General features: G+C 43.0%; 1 long non-coding RNA gene across 1 annotated transcript; it reads left to right on the plus strand.

Annotated features, from left to right (window-relative positions):
* The first annotated feature begins 255 nt into the window (after nucleotides 1-255).
* LOC137538118 (uncharacterized) lies at nucleotides 256-6929 on the plus strand. Its single transcript, XR_011024688.1, has 4 exons — nucleotides 256-340; nucleotides 428-532; nucleotides 6295-6360; nucleotides 6441-6929. It is a non-coding gene; the product is annotated as an uncharacterized lncRNA (long non-coding RNA).
* Nucleotides 6930-20937: the final 14008 nt, after the last annotated feature.

Below are 20937 nucleotides of genomic sequence, written 5' to 3' on the forward strand. Positions count from 1 at the left end.
ACAGTGATATGGAGGGTCAAAGTTTTGCTCAATAGAGCATTATGGAGTGAATCGAACTTCCGCAAAAGTTCGCCTGATGCAGGCGACCGCGAACCCCCAAAGTTCACCTGGAACCTTTCGCAGGTGAACCGTTCGCAACATCTCTACTGGTGAGTTTGATGTGTTATATAAAATGATGTAAATGCAAATATATGAAGAGGGATATGCTGGCTACCAGATTTTCATTTTTACCAATTACACTTTTGTGTAGGTGATGTTGTGTCTGTCTTTAGTCTGGATGCTCCAGTCACCGATGACATTGCACAATCTGAGGGCCAATCAGATGCAGGAGAAACTACTGGTGAGTTTGCTGTTATATAAAAAGATGTAAACCAAGTTAAATGTAGAGAGGGATATGCTGGATACCATATTGACTTTATTTTCCCAGTATAATTTTCTGTAGGTGATGTTGTGTCTGGCGTTGGTGATGCTGGAGTGACTGATTCCATTCCCCAATGTGTTCAGAGGCCATCACATGCTGCAGAAAGTACTGGTGAGTTTTCTGTGTTACGGAAAATCATTTAAACAAAGGGACATGAAGAGAGGGATATGCTGGATAGCATATTTTCATTTGTGCAACACAATAACAGATTTAACAGCTGGGCTGCGGATATTTGTGTGGACAATGTTGTTGGAGTCAATGCATACCAAAGCATGCAGGTAATATGCACATAAGGTGCAATATATGACTAATGAATGTCATGTTATGCATGCTTATTGAGGGGGTGATGTTCAAGGGCCATACACACTTTTTTGTTTTTTGTTTAGTTAAAACTTTCCCATGCCTGAGTTTATTCATTATTTGTATGTTATGTGAACAGACTACAAAAATAACAACAGTTGTTAAGAAACAAATTGGTCGTGCCCTTGGGTGTGGTAATCCGCAACATCGTAATGAGCAAGGCTCCAATTTGTTGCTTAACTGTTGTTATTTTTGTAGACTGTGTCCCATGGCAGTCTTGATGCAGGGCACGGAAGTCAGAGGCAACAATTGTTGTATTTGTGCAATATTTGCCGTTTGCTGTTCCATTGGGGGTGCTGTGGTGCCTCTTCTTATGGAGATTGGTGTCAATAGGCTATCGCCGTGTGGTCAGCTGTACTGCGCAGGCGACTTGCGTCTGCAAAGTCGAGCTGGCAAATGGAGATGGACTATTCACCATTTCCATGCAGATAATTGGTACTGTGGCTGCACTTGAGGGTGCTAGGTACATATTGACATTGGCGGCGCTCTGGGAGGATAGTGTCAGCTGTCGTGGGATGGAGGAGGAGGAGGAAGAGGGGGGAAAGGGTCATTAGGATCTGGAGGGTTCCTACAGCTGAGGTAAGTACCCTCCATGCTAAGTTTGTCAATACAGGTTTTATGTAACCACCATGTACCCCGTCCATTTGTTTTTATTGTGTTTTGCATAAAAAAATATATGATTAATGTGTTATCATCCATTATAAAAGGTCCCAAGTGATTGTTTATTTTCTGATTGTTGTTCAAGGCCTAAGCCATCATCTACAAGGCTGATTTTTTTCCAGCTAATACACACATCTCTATTACGTACATAATAATCAATAGCAAATGTAATTGATTTGAAATCCATTTTCACATGTCAGATTTAATTGTTAGGGAATTTTACAAATAATTGTATTGACGCTTTCAGTCCGCCAGGAGAAAAGCGCGATATAAATGTTCTGTGTGTGTTTGTTTGTCTGTCTACATGGGGCTTAAAGCCCCATGTACACGATACTATTCTGTTTACTAATTGATTTTGATTCTATGTACAATTTGATTATAATTTATTATTATTTTTATTTATATAGCGCCAACATCTTCCGTAGCGCTGTACATAATACAAACAAATAATGGGGAACAAATATACATAAGAATTACAAGACATTGTACAGTCATGACATTGAATAGAATAAATATAGATACATACATAGTTGATATGTAGTTGGTACATGTACATATGTTAAAATAACATCAGTAGGAGAAACACTAGGAGGAGGTCCCTGCCCTTGTGGGCTTACAATCTAGAGGGTAGTGGGGAGGAAACAAAAGGGAAGGAAACACAAGGATTAGTGGGTGAGCCAGTGTGCCTTCAGTGCTGCCTATAGCAAATTATAGGCTTGTCTGAACAAGTGTGTTTTCAGAGTACGTTTGAAGGTTTCCAGACTCGTGGCATGATGAACCGGCTGAGGGAGGGAGTTCCAAAGGAGAGGGACAGCCCGTGAGAAGTCTTGGATGCGAGAGTGAGAGGAGGTGACTAGGCTGGAGGACAAAAGGGTCTCCTGTGAGGAACGGAGGGTCCGGGCGGGGAGGTATCTGGAGATTAAAGAGGAAATGTATAGAGGCGATAGCTTGTGTAGAGCTTTGTATGCAAGTGTGAGAAGTTTAAACTGGATCCTTTGCCAATCCCTCCATTGGCTACCAATTGCCCAGAGAGGGTCTGCCTCAGAGGATCTAGAAGAGAGGAGGATGAGACGGGCCACAGAGTTTAGTAGGGATTGGAGAGGTGCCAGTCTGCTTTTTGGTAGACCACAGAGTAGGGCGTTGCAGTAGTCAAGACGGGAGATGATTAGGGCATGCACAAGCATTTTAATTGCTTCTTGTGAAAGGAAGCGACGGATTCTGGAGATGTTTTTGAGATGGAAGTAGCAGGAGGTAGTTAAAGTGTTAATATGTGGTTTAAAGGAGAGCTCAGAGTCCAGAGTTACCCCTAGGCAACGAGCTTTGGGGGTTGATGCTATTGGGGTGTTATCTACATTGATTGTGACAATGGGAGGTGGAACAGAGAGCGAAGGTGGAAATATCAATCTCAGTTTTGCTCGTATTGAGTTTAAGGAAGCGGGATGACAAATGTAGATACAGCAGATAGACATTCGAGAACTTTTGATAGTAGTGTGGAGAGGTCTGGGGCAGAACAATAAATGTGGGTGTCATCAGCATAGAGGTGATATTGAAACCCCAAAGAGCTTATTATCTGTCCCAAGCCATGGGTGTAAATGGAAAAGAGGAGGGGTCCAAGGACTGACCCTTGTGGTACTCCCACAGACAGTGGGCATGGAGAGGAGTTGGTATTGGCATAGGAGACCATGAAAGAACGTCCAGACAGGTAAGAGTTGAGCCAGGAGTGTGCTAGGCCCTTGATTCCCAGTGTTGAGAGGGTCTGGAGAAGTAGGGTATGATCAACAGTGTCGAAGGCAGAGGACAGATCTAGGAGTATTAGTACCGAAAATCTGCCTTTGGCTTTAGCAGCTAGGAGGTCATTGACAACCTTAGTGAGAAGGGTTTCTGTAGAGTGTTGAGAGCGGAAGCCAGACTGGAAGGGGTCCAACAGGGAATTAGCAGAGAGAAAGTTAGACAACTCTGAGTAAATGTGGCGTTCCAGAAGTTTGGAGGTAAAGGGAAGGAGAGAGACTGGGCGGTAATTAGAAAGGGCAGTAGAGTCTAAAGAGGGTTTTTTGATTAGTGGTGTTATGATAGCTTGTTTAAATGAAGAAGGAAAAATGCCAGTAGAGATGGAAAGGTTAAACAGTGTTGTTAAAGCAGGAAAGAGGGGGGACGAGAGCTGGGGGATAAGATGAGAGGGAATAGGATCTGAGGCGCATGTAGTAAGATTAGCTTTAGAGATTAGTGAAGAAAGACGCTGTTCAGTTAAGGCTGAGAATATTGTTAGCGGGCAGGAGGTTTGAGTGGGTATGTGGAGAGGGATAGTTGATAGTAGGGGAGCTGCCGGGCAGAGAGGAAAAAGGAAGAGGTGATTGGACCGGTGAAGAAGGTTGCTTTTGAAAGCTGTTCTGTAGTGTTTCAATTTTTCTCACAAAATATACTGCAAAGTCTTCTGAAGACAAGCTTGTGGTTGTAGGGGGAGGCGGGGGGTGGAGAAGAGAGCTGAAGGTGTTGAAAAGTTGTTTAGGGTTATGGGATTGTGAAGAAATGAGTGTAGAGAAGTATGACTGCTTTGCAAGTGAGAGAGCGTCCCTGAGCTGCAGCAGCGTGTTTTTATAGTGGGCAAAGTCATCTGCATTGGAGCTTTTCCTCTGTTGCCGTTCTGCTGCCCTGGACTGTCTTTTCAGTTGTTTGATGGGTTCAGTAAGCCAGGGCTGTCTGTTGATGCAGCAGGGGCGGAAGTTGGTGAGAGGGGCGGCTGTGTTCATGACAGCGGTGACTGTGGTGGAGTAGTAGATGGATGCTGACTCGGGGTCAGTGTAGGACGACAGGGAGCCCAGGGGTTTAGAGTGTCAGCTAGGGAGCAGAGGTTGAGGTTGCGATAATTCCTGCATAGGCGTGATGGCTGCACTATGGTAGCTGGAGGAGGCAGGGAGGAGCTGATTGTAAAAGTTATGAGATTGTGATCTGAAAGGGGGAATAAAGAGTTATTAAATGTGGAAACTGGGCAGAGCCACTGGGAGAGGTCATAGGATGAGGTGGGTGAGAGGAATTTTGTGGTAGTGGAACAGTTAGTGTCTATGGGGATGTTAAAGTCCCCAATGATGATGAAAGGAATGTCAGTGGATAGAAAGTGGAGAAGCCATGTTGAAAAGTGGTCAATGAAGGTGGAGGCTGGTCCAGGAGGCCGGTAGATGACAGCAACCTGGAAGTGGTGAGGGGAGTAGATGCGGACAGCATGAGCCTCAAAAGAAGAGAAAGTCAGAGAAGGTGCAGGTGCAAGCAGTGTAAAGGAGCAGTGTTCGGAAAGAAGAATTCCCACCCCCATGTTTGTCACCCAATCTAGGTGTGTGGCTAAACTTGAGGCCACCGTATGAAAGGGCAGCTGGAGACACAGTATCAGATGGGGTTAGCCATGTCTCAGTGAGCCCCAGGAAGGTGTAAGCATTAGTGATGAACAGATCATGGACATGGGCTAGTTTATTGACTACAGAGCGTGCATTCCAGAGGGCCACAAATATGGGAGGGGGAGAGCTGGGAAGGCAAGGAATGGTGATCAGGTTACATCGTTTAATGTGCGTGGAGGACTGAGGATGGTCAGTGCGGGAGGTGGTATTTACCAGAGTGCAGTGCGGTCTAGGAGAGGGTCCTGGATTGGGTGATATGTTCCCAGCAGCAAGTAGAAGTAGTAGGCAGAGATGAGAGAGGTGAGGATGTGATTTGTATGTGACAGAGGGCTGTTTAAGAGATATGGAGGAAGGTATGTGTGATTTGAGAAATAAGAATAGTTCATGAGTAGAGAGAAGAGAGGATGGTAGGAGAGAGGGAGCCATGTAGATGTCATTGCTGGCAGAGGGAGGGGTGAGTGATGTAGGTATTTTAAGTAGTGGGGCTGACAGGATAATGGCTGTAAAAATGATATTAAACATTTTGCAAGTTGGTGTGTGTATAATTAGGGAAAATAAGTGTCAGAGTTAAAGAGTGCAGGGTAGTTTGTGTGATTTTCTCAGGTGTAGGTGGATGGTTGAAATGAGGGTAGTTCAGGGTTTGATAAACATGAGCTGATGGTGGAAGTCAGGGAAACCAAAGAGACGAGATCATACCAGTGTTAGATCAGCAGGTGAGCAGCAATGGAGAGTTTTGTGTTTCTCATCTGTTCTCTTCTGGTTCAATTTTGGGCTAATTCTGAGTGTCTTATACACCCTTAAAGATATGCCCTTTAAGTATATGCCCTGTTGACCAAAACGGTCTTGCTGACCTTAGCGTTCTACTAATATAGGCCCTAACTGAGTTTGTAGTTAATAGGCAGACTGCTTTCAGGTGAGAGTTGGCTGGCCAATTTGTCTCACAGGGGCAGGGCTAGTCAAACATATGCAAAGGCTCTATTGAATAGCTAAGAAGTAGCAGGAAGTGGCCTAAGTTAATAATGCATACCATTTGAGAAAGAGATTAGCAATGCAGGTTTCAGAGGCTTTCAATCAATCAGTCAGGAAATCTTGCATAGAGTCAAATGCATACCTGCAAGGAAGAATATCGCGATGTCAGTACAGATGAATAAGTAGATCTTCAATTGCAGTATATATTAAATATTTCTGGGCTAATTCTGAGTGTCTTATACACCCTTAAAGATATGGCCTATAAGTATATGCCCTGCTGACCAAAACGGTCTTGCTGACCTTAGAGTTCTACTAAATTGAACTCTAAGGATCGGACATGTTGGATTTAATTGAATCGTTAATAGAATTGTTATAAATTCATAAATATAATCGTATAGTGTAGATTGGTCTTAAGAAAAGTGTGTAAAATCTACATGAAATGTGGGTAATTGGAATACAGGCCATACATGTTAATGTGTTATTTTTTTCATTTAATAGGTGACATTGACTCGGAAGATGTCATGCTTGTGTTGGAGTCTATAAATCCTGAGGAAACATTTTCTGGTGAGTGTATAAATGAGGAGCGTACAGCTTGTTTTGTACTGAAAATATGTACCTAAAATATTTTTCTATTACCTTCCTAGCTGAGGAGACTTCACTTCAAATTCCTGCTGAAGATCAGAAGCAATTTAAAGGACATGAGTTGAATCTGCACGTCTCTTCCGAGTCTCATGACACAACTCTCATATCGTCACCAGGTTCAGTGAAAGAAAGTGCTGCAGCATCAGCACCACCAGATGGACGTTCAAGCCTATATTACCATGATTAATACAATTCGGATCGTTGGCACTCAAGGCAGTTTATCAAGGCCCAATCAGAATACAGGGGTCTCATGAAGGACCACATGAGCCAATTTCATAATGACATAGCGGACATAAATGCCAGTACTTGGGACATAGGGGGTACTTTGCAGAAAGTGGCCAATGTGGGCGAGGCCCAACAAGGGTTATTGCTAAGATTGGCTGAGGGCCAAGAGCACCAATATTTAATTTTAGGCCGAATGGCTCATGTGGGCGAAACCCACAATGCAGTGTTAGGCCGTTTGGCAGATGGCCTAGACCGGCACAATGTTACTCACGCCAGAATGGATGAAGCAATTGAAAACCAAAATGAATTGCTACGGCAATTGTGAAATAAATGATTTTTTTGTTGTTTACATTACAGTTCCTAGTTTGTCTTTACTGGACCTTATTAAAGGGAAGGTTCAAGCAAAATAAAAAAATGAGTTTCACTTACCTGGGTCTTCTACCAGCCCCATGCAGCCATCCTGTGCCCTCGTAGTCACTCACTGCTGCTCCAGTCCCCCGCTGGCAGCTTTCTGACCTCGGAGGTCGGCGGGACGCATTGCGTACATTTTTACGCATTCCCGCTAGTGCAGGAACATTAACACATACATTTTTACGCATTACTGGTTTAATGCGTAAAAATTTACGCATTAAACCAGTAATGCGTAAAAATGTATGTGTTAATGTTCCTGCACTGGTGGGAATGCGTAAAAATGTACGCAATGCGTCCCGCCGACCTCCGAGGTCAGAAAGCTGCCAGCGGGGGACTGGAGCAGCAGTGAGTGACTATAAGGGCACAGGATGGCTGCATGGGGCTGGTAGAAGCCCCAGGTAAGTGAAACTCATATTTTTTTATTTTGCTTGGACATTCCCTTTAACCACTTGAGGACCGCCCCCAGCCGATAGGCGGCGGCAAAGTCCGGGCCCAAACGACCGCAATACGCCCATCGGCGGGGGCGGCTGCGGGAGTGGCTATGCGGCGATCGCGTCATTCGTGACGCGATCAGCCGCCGGGGACTGGCTCCGCCCACCGCTCGTAGTAACCCGCCGGCCGTTCGGAAGCGCCGGCGGGTTACTAGCACCCGGATCGCCGCTGCACATATGTATAATAGGCTTTGTAATGTATACAAAGCCTATTATACTGGCTTCCTCCTGCCCTGGTGGTCCCAGTGTCCGAGGGACCACCAGGGCAGGCTGCAGCCACCCTAGTCTGCACCCAAGCACACTGATTTCCCCCCTCCTCTGCCCCCTGATCGCCCACAGCACCCCTCAGACCCCCTCCTGCCCACCCCCCAGACCACTGTTTGCACCCAGTCACCCCCCTAATCACCCATCAATCACTCCCTGTCACTATCTGTCAACGCTATTTTTTTTTTATCCCCCCCCTGCCCACTGCCCCCTCCTGATCACCCCCCACCCCTCAGATTCTCCCCAGACCCCCCCCCCCCCGTGTACTATATGCATCTATCCCCCCTGATCACCTGTCAATCACCCGTCAATCACCCGTCAATCACCCCCTGTCACTGCCACCCATCAATCAGCCCCTAACCTGCCCCTTGCGGGCAATCTGATCACCCCCCCACACCAATAGATCGCTCGCAGATCCGACATCAGATCACCTCCCAAATCCATTGTTTACATCTATTCTCTCCTCTAAACACCCACTAATTACCCATCAATCACCCATCAATCACCCCCTATCACCACCTGTCACTGTTACCCATCAGATTAGACCCTAATCTACCCCTTTCGGGCACCCAATCACCCGCCCACACGCTCAGATTGCCCTCAGACCCCCCCTTATCAATTCGCCAGTGCAATATTTACATCTGTCATTCCCTGTAATAACCCACTGATCACCTGTCAATCACCTATCAATCACCCCCTGTCACTGCCACCCATCAATCACCCCCTGTCACTGCCACCCATCAATCAGCCCCTAACCTGACCCTTGCGGGCAATCTGATCACCCACCCACACCAATAGATCGCCCGCAGATCCGACATCAGATCACCTCCCAAGTGCAGTGTTTACCTCTCTTCTCTCCTCTAAACACCCACTAATTACCCATCAATCACCCCCTATCACCACCTGTCACTGTTACCCATCAGATTAGACCCTAATCTGCCCCTTGCGGGCACCCAATCACCCGCCCACACGCTCAGATTGCCCTCAGACCCCCCCTTATCAATTCGCCAGTGCAATATTTACATCTGTTATTCCCTGTAATAACCCACTGATCACCTGTCAATCACCTATCAATCACCCCCTGTCACTGCCACCCATCAATCACCCCCTGTCACTGCCACCCATCAATCAGCCCCTAACCTGCCCCTTGCGGGCAATCTGATCACCCACCCACACCAATCGATCGCCCGCAGATCCGACATCAGATCACCTCCCAAGTGCAGTGTTTACATCTCTTCTCTCCTCTAAACACCCACTAATTACCCATCAATCATCCCCTATCACCACCTGTCACAGTTACCCATCAGATTAGACCCTAATCTGCCCCTTGCGGGCACCCAATCACCCGCCCACACCTCAGAACGTCCTCAGACCCCAGCCCTGATCACCTCGCTAGTGCATTGCTTGCATCTATTTCCCCCCTCTAATCACACCTTGAGACACCCATCAATCACCTCCTGTCACCCCCTAGCACACCTACCCATCAGATCAGGCCCTAATTTGCCCTGTGTGGGCTCCTGATCACTCGGCCAAACCCTCAGATCCCCCTCAGACCCCCTTCCGATCACCTCCCCAGTGCATTGATTGCATCTATTTTCCCCTCTAACCGCCCCCTGAGACACCCATCAATCACCTCCTGTCACCCCCCTAGCACTCCTATCCATCAGATCAGGCCCAAAACATCCTGTCATCTAAGAGGCCACCCTGCTTATGAAAGGTTCCACAAAATTTGCCCCCTCATAGACCACCTGTCATCAAAATTTGCAGATGCTTATACCCCTGAACAGTCATTTTGAGAAATTTGGTTTCCAGACTACTCACAGTTTTGGGCCCGTAAAATGCCAGGGCAGTATAGGAACCCCACAAGTGACCCCATTTTAGAAAGAAGACACCCCAAGGTATTCTGTTAGGTGTATGATGAGTTCATAGAAGATTTTATTTTTTGTCAAAAGTTAGCGGAAATTGGATTTTTATTGTTTTTTTCACAAAGTGTCATTTTTCACTAACTTGTGACAAAAAATAAAATCTTCTATGAACTCACCATACCCCTAACGGAATACCTTGGGGTGTCTTCTTTCTAAAATGGGGTCACTTGTGGGGTTCCTATACTGCCCTGGCATTTTAGGGGCCCTAAACCGTGAGGAGTAGTCTAGAAAACAAATGCCTCAAAATGACCTGTGAATAGGACGTTGGGCCCCTTAGCGCAACTAGGCTGCAAAAAAGTGTCACACATGTGGTATCGCCATACTCAGGAGAAGTAGTATAATGTGTTTTGTGGTGTATTTTTACACATACCCATGCTGGGTGGGAGAAATCTCTCTGTAAATGGACAATTGTGTGTAAAAAAAATCAAAAATGTGTCATTTACAGAGATATTTCTCCCACCCAGCATGGTTATATGTAAAAATACACCACAAAACACATTATACTACTTCTTCTGAGTACGGCGATACCACATGTGTGACACTTTTTTGCAGCCTAACTGTGCTAAGGGGCCCAAAGTCCAATGAGTACCTTTAGGATTTCACAGGTCATTTTGAGACATTTGGGTTCAAGACTACTCCTCACGGTTTAGGGCCCCTAAAATGCCAGGGCAGTATAGGAACCCCACAAGTGACCCCATTTTAGAAAGAAGACACCCAAGGTATTCTGTTAGGTGTATGATGAGTTCATAGAAGATTTTATTTTTTGTCACAAGTTAGCGGAAATTGATATGTATTGTTTTTTTTTTTCACAAAGTGTCATTTTCCGCTAACTTGTGACAAAAAAAATCTTCTATGAACTCACCATACTCCTAACAGAATACCTTGGGGTGTCTTCTTTCTAAAATGGGGTCACTTGTGGGGTTCCTATACTGCCCTGGCATTTTAGGGGCCCTAAACCGTGAGCAGTAGTCTAGAATCCAAATGCCTCAAAATGACCTGTGAATAGGACGTTAGGCCCCTTAGCGCACCTAGGTTGCAAAAAAGTGTCACACATGTGGTATCGCCGTACTCAGAAGAAGTAGTATATTGTGTTTTGGGGTGTATTTTTACACATACCCATGCTGGGTGGGAGAAATATCTCTGTAAATGACAATTGTTTGATTTTTTTTTACACACAATTGTCCATTTACAAACAATTGTCATTTACAGAGATATTTCTCCCACCCAGCATGGGTATGTGTAAAAATACACCCCAAAACACATTATACTACTTCTCCTGAGTACGGCGGTACCACATGTGTGGCACTTTTTTGCACCCTAAGTGCGCTAAGAGGCCCAAAGTCCAATGAGTACCTTTAGGATTTCACAGGTCATTTTGCGACATTTGGTTTCAAGACTACTCCTCACGGTTTAGGGCCCCTAAAATGCCAGGGCAGTATAGGAACCCCACAAATGACCCCATTTTAGAAAGAAGACACCCCAAGGTATTCCGTTAGGAGTATGGTGAGTTCATAGAAGATTTTATTTTTTGTCACAAGTTAGCGGAAAATGACACTTTGTGAAAAAAAAAAAAACAATTAAAATCAATTTCCGCTAACTTGTGAAAAAAAAAAAAAATCTTCTATGAACTCACCATCCTCCTAACGGAATACCTTGGGGTGTCTTCTTTCTAAAATGGGGTAATTTGTGGGGTTCCTATACTGTCCTGGCATTTTAGGGGCCCTAAACCGTGAGGAGTAGTCTTGAAACGAAATTTCTCAAAATGACCTGTGAAATCCTAAAGGTACTCATTGAACTTTGGGCCCCTTAGCGCAGTTAGGGTGCAAAAAAGTGCCACACATGTGGTATCGCCGTACTCAGGAGAAGTAGTATAATGTGTTTTGGGGTGTATTTTTACACATACCCATGCTGAGTGGGAGAAATATCTCTATAAATAGACAATTGTGTGTAAAAAAAAATAAACAATTGTCATTTACGGAGATATTTCTCCAACCCAGCATGGGTATGTGTAAAAATACACCCCAAAACACATTATACTACTTCTCCTGAGTACGGCAATACCACATGTGTGGCACTTTTTTGCAGCCTAACTGCGCTAAGGGGCCAAAAGTCCAATGAGCATCTTTAGGCTTTACAGGGGTGCTTACAATTAGGCACCCCCCAAAATGCCAGGACAGTGAACACACCCCACAAATGACCCCATTTTGGAAAGTAGACACTTCAAGGTATTCAGAGAGGAGCGTAGTGAGTCTGTGGCAGATTTCATTTTTTTTTGTCGCAAGTTAGAAGAAATGGAAACTTTTTTTTTTTCTTTTTTTTGTCAGAAAGTGTCATTTTCCGCTAACTTGTGACAAAAAATAAAATCTATGAACTCACCATGCCTCTCACTGAATACTTTGGGATGTCTTCTTTCCAAAATGGGGTCATTTGGGGGGTATTTGTACTATCCTGGAATTTTAGCCCCTCATGAAACCTGACAGGTGCGCAGAAAAGTCAGAGATGCTTGAAAATGGGAAAATTCATTTTTGGCACCATAGTTTGTAAACGCTATAACTTTTACCCAATCCAATAAATATATACTGAATGGTTTTTTTTTTTTATCAAAGACATGTAGCAGAGTAACTTTCGCGCTCAAATGTATAGGAAATTTTACTTTATTTGAAAAATGTCAGCACAGCAAGTTAAAGTCATTTTTTTGCCAAAATTCATGTCTTTTTTGATGAATATAATAAAAACTAAAACTCGCAGCAGCAATCAAATAGCAGCAAAAGAAAGCTGTATTAGTGACAAGAAAAGGAGGTAAAATTCATTTAGGTGGTAGGTTGTATGACCGAGCAATAAACCGTGAAAGCTGCAGTGGTCTGAATGGAGAAAAAGGCTCTGGTCCTTAAGGGGCGAAAAGACTGTGGTCCTGAAGTGGATAAGAATGTTTATAAGATATAAACATATCTTAATCTGATTAGGTTGACAAAACCTTACTGTCCTTTCCATAGGTAATTATTTTGGTTGCCAAACATTTGTGACATTCTGATGTATGCACACCAAACAAATTATTAACATTGTGTAACCAAAAGCTTCCAATACAAGCATATGTGTAAAGTCAGAGTATATGGTTGGTTATACATTGGCTATGGTAACATTATAATGTCTGACTGGTAACTTGTAATTGGGGATGGTCCTGCTTAGTAGAACTCATGGAGAAGCATGTGATCAGTTTGAACAGCTGATAGATTTGTAAGGTTCAGATTTCCTGGTCATGATCATGTGCTAAACCAGGAAGTCTTCAGTTTGGTCAGCTGATAATTTGTAAGCCTCTGATTTGCTGTGAAGACTTCCTGGTTTAGCACATGATCATGACCAGGAAATCTGAACCTTACAAATCTATCAGCTGATCAAACTGATCACATGCTTCTCCATGGGTTCACCTAGGCTGGGCCATCCCTACTTGCAATGCATCAACGTACTTGGGTCGTTAGTAGTTTGACCATGGCAATAGGTTTGCTATAACAACTTGATGCAACACTTCAAAAACCATGTCCTGAAGGCCCACCAACAGTGCATGTATTCCATGACAACACAAACATTCACAGTTGACTTAATATTGTTTGTGCACACGTAATTGAATATGTATGTTGATTTTAAATACACATGCACTGTTGGTGGGCCTTGTGGAGAGTGTTTTTGAATTGTGCGTTAGGGGGTTTTCAACAGTGAATTATGGCAGTAATGTAACCAGAATATCTTAATAAGGTTTACTCAATGAAGCCTACGGGCTCGTTTCCACTAGTGCGGTGCGAATCGCCAGGATTCCACCTCTGAAGAATCCGCATGCGGATGCTATTCCATGTGCGTTTTTTTGCCGCGATTTCACATAGGCAGGGTATATGCGAATTTAACCATGTCACTGCCTGGTTCAATTTACATTAGTTTTCAGTGAATTTGCACGTGAAATCGCGGCAAAAAACGCATGTGCGTTTTCCCTATCAAATACATAGCCTGCAAATTGCCTGCATTCCACACGCAGGCAAATTATGCAGGCTCTACCGTGCAAAAGAATCCTGCACAGAAAAATGCAAGGAAAAACTGACAAGTGGAAACAGGGCCATCCACTTGTATTGGTTATGCGAATTTGCATGCAGACAACGCATGGGGATTCGCTCTAGTGGAAATGGGCCTTAAGTTGGTAAAACAACAATATAAGCCACAAACACAATGATGACAGCAAGTGTAAATTTGAACACATTTAATATTTTTTTTTTTTTGTATGTGCAAAATTATAAACTATATAAAATATAAAAAAAAACAAGACAAAATTCAAAATATTTATAATACAATAACTATACAATCTATACAGTAATCATCAGATGAGTCTGCCAGGACCTCCTGCAATGAAGCAGCCTATTGGCCTAGTTGCCTTGCTATGGCCGCCAATTAAGAACAACCTTTAAAAAGAAAAAAAAATTACATAATGTTGTTAGAAAAACAATACGCATGTAAACTTTTGTGGAAGTAATAATAATGGCAAAACTTACTGTTGCATCTTGGGCGATGGTGACGGCCTGCAGCTGGCGCTGGGGGGTGTTCCTGGGCCACATCACCTTCCTGGGGGCTTCCAAAGGTTCTGGCTGAAGTGCTGGTGGCTGGTTTGGTGGACCAGCTTCTTCACCCACATTCAACGGAGGTGGTTGGTCCTGAGCCTCGTCCGAGTGGGAGTCCTGATTTTTTGCCCTACCGCGGTGTCAGCGGCGTGGCATTTGTGCATCTATGGAGACATACAAACATAAGTATTTAAGGTCCATGCAACACTAAAGGTACTCCCTGTTTTGTTGGCCTAATGGCTACCAGACCCTATATAGCAAAGAGTCAGTGCTGCAGCCATTTACAATGCTCCCCCCCAATAGTGGCTCTCAAACCAGGTGTGTGGCGGGTATGTACAGCTATTAGTCATGATTCCCTCTTCCTGTAGCCGCCGTCTCTGATCCTTAAGGGGGCAGAGACCACTGGTACTTGGTTAAGCCACTTGTGGTGAACAGCCCTGTTTCACATAACACATGTGTTATACTACTTTATTCTGTAAATAAGTATATTTCAAATTAGATTTAACATTACTTACCAAATGTAAAGGTGACCAGTAATGATTCACAAGTTAAAATCACATTTGGGTAAATCTATGTAGTATAAGGATAATTGATTGAATGGATAAAGTAGCCAGTTCCCTTATATTAGGTAGAAATTCTCAGATTGGATGAAAAAGATTGGATCATCAGTGGGGCCCATTACAATAATTAAAACCCATCAATCAAACAGGGGCTATAACATTTTATCACTGTTACTTTGGTTTATGATTGGAAATTGATGTATGGGAAGTAATTTGTATCTTCCGACAAAAAAAAGTAATGGGTTGAGAATGACACTGCATAAAACACACCTGTAGTACTGCTGTATGGCCAATCACCACACAAACCCTTCCTGCTATATCTGTAGGCACATTTAATGCCAAACTTCTATGGTGTCTACAAGCCATGAAGGTATCTGCTTGGCCTGTTGAGAATAGTCACCATTCTTTACACAACAGTCAACAGGAAAATAGCTTTAAAGATCACTTTAATGCCAATAGATATGAATGCTTGTTCCAGTGCTGTTGGTAATCTAGCCACATAAAAAAATAGTTAAGGCACCCGTGCTATATGCATTGTGGCTCCTTAGACAAAACATTTGGTTAACATAACCACACACCAAGCATTGCAAGCACAATAATTACTAAAGGACATGTACATGAAACATTTTTATATTCACCACCCTCCCAACCAAAAAAAAAAAAAATACACAACATAGTTTGTATAGATTACTTACCAGGCACATGCTCCCGTAGGACTTCTCGGATGAAGCTCCGTTCCCTCCTCTTCATGTCCGACCACCTCCATTGGATTTGGGTTATGGTGTGGTTGCCCCAAAAGTGCTGCCGGAGTTCGGCTTGCAGCTCCTCCATAATGTGCCGTTTGGCAAAAAGGTAATGCACGTTGTCATAATTGGTGCGTAGGAGGGTCTGTAAGAAGAAACTAATTGGTAAGAAATTAACATTTCACTTTAAGGATATCCGAAGTGACATGATGAGATAGACATGTGCATGTACAGTGGCTAGCACACACATAACTATGCTGTGTTCCTTTTTTTTCTTTCTTTGAAAGAGTTAAATATGTGGTATTGTAAGTGGGTGACTGTCCTGACTCAGTCCTGACAGTGTGAGTGCACTGATAATAAATTGGCATTTTTATCTCTTTGTTGCTTTTAGAAGCCAGTTTCTGCTTGGAAAGTGTTTTATACTAGTAATTTCTTAACAGTGAGGCTCACACTCTACTCCCTGTCTGAGTCAAGACTGAGTCAGCCACTTACAAACCTAATATTAAACTCTTTCAAGCAGAGAAAGGAAAAAAAAAGGAACACCGCATAGTTATGTGTGTGCTAGGCAGTGTACATACACATGTCTATCTCATCATGTCACTTTAGGTATCCTTTAACTTAGCAACAGCAAAGAATTTTAATATGTGAACTTTAAACATTATTTTCAATCAATGTAACCCTGTCATCTGGAGAAAACACAACTGCTAAAGTTCAATTAAAGCAGAATAAAACCCAGCATGTCAACTTTACTTTAAAACATTAATTACAGCATATTATATGCAGCCAACATTTTTTTTACTAGACCAGCATTGGAAGGGTTACACACAGAGCTTTAAAGTTACGTGGAGAGAAATGCCGAAGTTTAGATAGATACATTTAAGTAAACACAATGTAACAAGTGGTGAATGTTACACACTGGCTGTCCTCCAGCTCCTGCACAGTCAGTTTGTCACATTCCACACTTGTTACATTATGTTTACTTAAATGTAACTATCTAAACTTCGGCTGTTGCAGCATTTCTCTCCACGGAACCTTAAAGCTCTGTGTGTAACCCTTCCAATGCTGGTCTAGTAAAAAAAAAATGTTGGCTGCATATAATATGCTGTAATTAATGTTTAAGCAAAGTTGAAATTCTGGGTTATATTCCGCTTTAACTTACACACAATCACTATGACATATTAACCACAAACAACCATATTTCATTGAGGAGCCTTTGTCACTGTAAGCTTGCCAGTGGTACAGTGACCTAGATAAGGAGTTATGTGCCCTGGTGCAGGCATGCAATTACCATCACCCACAGCCTATACATAATTATTAATGGCAAAATAACACTTCACCAATACAACCAAAGTAATCAGTACAAGGAGGGTATGGTGATCTGTAGGCACAGTATTAGTATGATCAAGCTACTAGTCACATACATCATTATTACTAACACAGGACACAAAGGGAGATTATCTTAATGGTGGTGCCCTTGGTGAATCAATCGCCTAACTGGTTATAAGACCTTCTCACATACACATACATTCCTATAAGGGATCAACAGGGGGATGAGTATGTTTCAAATTATGTATAAACCCTTTCCTCCACCAACTCTGCAGACCATGGTAATGAAATGTTGTTGTCTGTGCCATTGTGTCCAATGTGTGACCAAGTTGTTTACACATCCTAAACAGTGGTTCTAAATAACTCCCCAGCTACATTGCGTTCCAGCATCAACTATGTCAACATGTAATGAATGTCAGACCGCAAATCATGGCTAAAATACTTTCACAAAGGACAAACCATAAATAATTCATTTAGACATAATTAGCCTTTTAACCAGTTTTTCAAACATTATGTACCCCGCAGTGCCCCTTTAAGAAATTAAAATAACATTGTTAAAGTAAGCTTCTGCTTCTACAGCACCACATGGCTGCCAAACAACACTTTTTTTTTTATCATTACCACATGACAACATAATAAACAAAAACATCAATAATGTTGGCAGATTTAACATGGTGCTGGAATTCACACTGTGAGTAAAATGAAAAATGCACACAGTCAGTATCATACATCAGATAAATACACATTTCATCATATACAAAACAACAGTCTGTGATAGAGCCAGGTTAGAACCACACCCTGATGTACAGTATGGAACCAAAAACAGCTACATACATACAGCCAGGACAACAGACACATGTTATACACAGGCACAAACTATATACTTACAGTGGCCAAATAGACTCGCTCTCGCTTGGAAAACCTCTGCACCATGATGCCTGTGTCAAGCTTCCCTCTCAGCAGATAGGTCACTTCCTGTCACTTCTGTATCCAAAGTGCGCCATGACGCGCGTATTGCGTTGCGCTAAGGGTGCATGCCACCCTCCGCCATGCGTGCATATCGCATATAGCACAGGAGAGGCTGAACTGACAATAAAAAGTAAATATACACAGACCATAATTACCTCCCATGTAGTCTGCTCATCAATCTCTTTATTCTCTCCTGCATTCTGTTTGTGTACTGTGATACACATTTTTTTACATAGCACTGCATTGAGAAGAAGATAAGTTTGTACACATGAAAGGTGCCATAGGAAAACATGTCCATTACTTTGCTAATCAGTTTCCTTTCCATTTTAACAGAGAGCAAATGAGTAAGTGTAAAAGGCCCTATGCAGACTAACGCATACCAACTAATGAAGTGTAAAAGGCCCCTATGCACTACACATTTTCTATGTTTCTTCATACAGTACACACTAGAATAATCATTGACTGTATGCACATAATACCACATTGTGCAATCTTTCATAGCACAGTTGGACACGTGCAATGGCATGGACAGGGAAAATGCCAATAATTATGCAGTAATTGTCACAAAATACACGTGTAGTCCACAATATACATGGACAACAGCATTGCAAGGCTATGTCCCCATAATATTGATAGACCAAATATTTACTCAACGCTGCATCATGGGGTCCACAAAAAAAGGGAGCAAATAAATAAAAATAAAATCATTCAAAAAGTTAATCAATGACCCTTGCATGCACTACATTGCCGGCTTCATCTGGCTCCTGGACATCATCAAAGTCATCCGATTGCACAGATAAGGGTGTGTGTGGAAGCCTGTAGCCAGGGAAGATTTGTTTAATGCAAATGTTATGTAACACACAGCAGGCCACTATAATGTCAATGACCTTCTGTGGCTTGTATAACAACGCACCTTCACTGTTGTCGAGGCAGCGGAAACGAGTTTTTAAGTGCCCAAAACAACGCTCTATAACAGAACGGGTACGTACGAACGTGTGCTCTGTTATAGGCTTCTTCCACATTATTGCTTGGATGGCCAAGGGGTGTCATAAGCCATGGCAGGCAAGGATATCCTGCATCACCTTGAATGATAAAAACATAAATACAAATTATTAGGATATCATTACACATTACACATTATATATATATATATATATATATATATATATATATATATATATATATATATATATATATATATATATATATTACAATCACAAATGGAAAACACACACAAAAAAAACACAACTTACCAGCCACCATCACGATAAAACGCATGAAAAAAATGAAAATGTCCTGATTCACACAAAATATGGGCATCGTGACATGAACCAGGGAATTTGGCGACAACAGAGAAAACTTCCATGTCAGGGCCACACACCACTTGGACATTCAATGAATGGCCAAACTTCCTGTTCCGATACATGTATTCGTCTGCACTTGGAGGAACAAGTGCAACATGGGTGCAGTCAATGGCCCCGATGACATTGGGCAATTGGGCTAAATGGTAAAATGCCACTTTGACTGCATCCCATTGGGCACGGGACCTCAGAAAGTGGAAAAACTGTCTGCTTATCCTCCGCATGACCATCAGGAAGTGGGATAGAACCCTGCTCATGGCGGACTGGGACACCCCACAGGCAAAGCCACCCAGCCTTTGAAAGCTCTCATTGGCCAGGAACTGCAGGTAGTTTGCCCACTCATAGCATGACTTTGAGATGTTAATGGCCTGAGATAGGTCTCCAAACGAGCATACAGCTCACCAAAGGCTGCCCTGTTCAGCCTTGTCAGCCTCGGAAGTTCTCTGTCTGAAAGCAACGCCACATCAGTGCGTTCCCGTATGAGACGTGGAATGTGTCTCCTGCGCAGATTATAGCGGCATATGCGGTCGACAGTCCGAGCCTCATTGAACCAAACACCAAAGGGCTCCATCTGTAAATGAGAATGGAAAGGAAATAACAAACTTTTACAAACTAACATTAAACATACAGGAAAGCACTAACTTAAATAAGTTGTATTAACTCCACCTACTAAATGAAAAGTCAACATAACTATTGTCAACACCATTATTACCTATTGTAAAGGGGATACAAAATAATTTTAAACATACCAATGTTTAAGGCATTCACACTATCAGGGCCCCAGGAGCAGAGGGGCCCCTCAGGACATCATACTAAACTCACTTCAACTCATAATCAAAAGACACATTCATTCACATTAACAAGAAATATGTTACAAAACTACCATTTCACCTTGAAACAAATGGAAGGCCCAACACCAAACAGCACTTACTTGTTCAATCGCAAACCATTCTGAATCATCTCCTCATAAGCAAAGCTTATAAAGGCCAAAAACACCTGATAAACTACTTTCTTTCATTATCATCATTATCACAATAATCACAAACACATGGTTCATTGATAGCGCACGTGCAGCACGTATCGGTTACGGCGCGCAACATTTTGCATGCGTAAAGTCGATGCTGAGCTCCATTTTTGACAACTTCACATCACGTGCTTTGTATTCAGTACCTGCTATCTGATGCCTGATCACGTGCAAAATGTTTGATCACGTGATGCACCTCCTTAGCGCGCGCATTACTTTTTCTTGCGCACGTAACACTTTGCGCGCTAGACTTTGCGCGTGGGACTTATTTTATCACGTGATAAGGGGCATTTCACCAGCATACTAACAGTTTGCACCGCTTTGTGAATCAGGCCCATACTGTCTACCTGTGCCAAAACGTACTAGATCAGCCTGGCACCTCCATACTGTCTACCTCTGCCAAAACCTACTACATCAGCCTGTGCCCGGCCACAACTGGTACCACAACATACTACATAAGTCTATGTCCTGGCATACTGTCTTCCTATTCCACAACCCATTACATCATCCTTTGTCCTGGCAGACAGTCTACATGTGCCACAACATACTACATCAGCCTGTGCCCTGGCATACTGTGTACTTGTGCCCCAACATACTACTTA

Source organism: Hyperolius riggenbachi, chromosome 11 (assembly GCF_040937935.1).
Source record: "Hyperolius riggenbachi isolate aHypRig1 chromosome 11, aHypRig1.pri, whole genome shotgun sequence".
NCBI classification, from domain to species: domain Eukaryota; kingdom Metazoa; phylum Chordata; class Amphibia; order Anura; family Hyperoliidae; genus Hyperolius; species Hyperolius riggenbachi.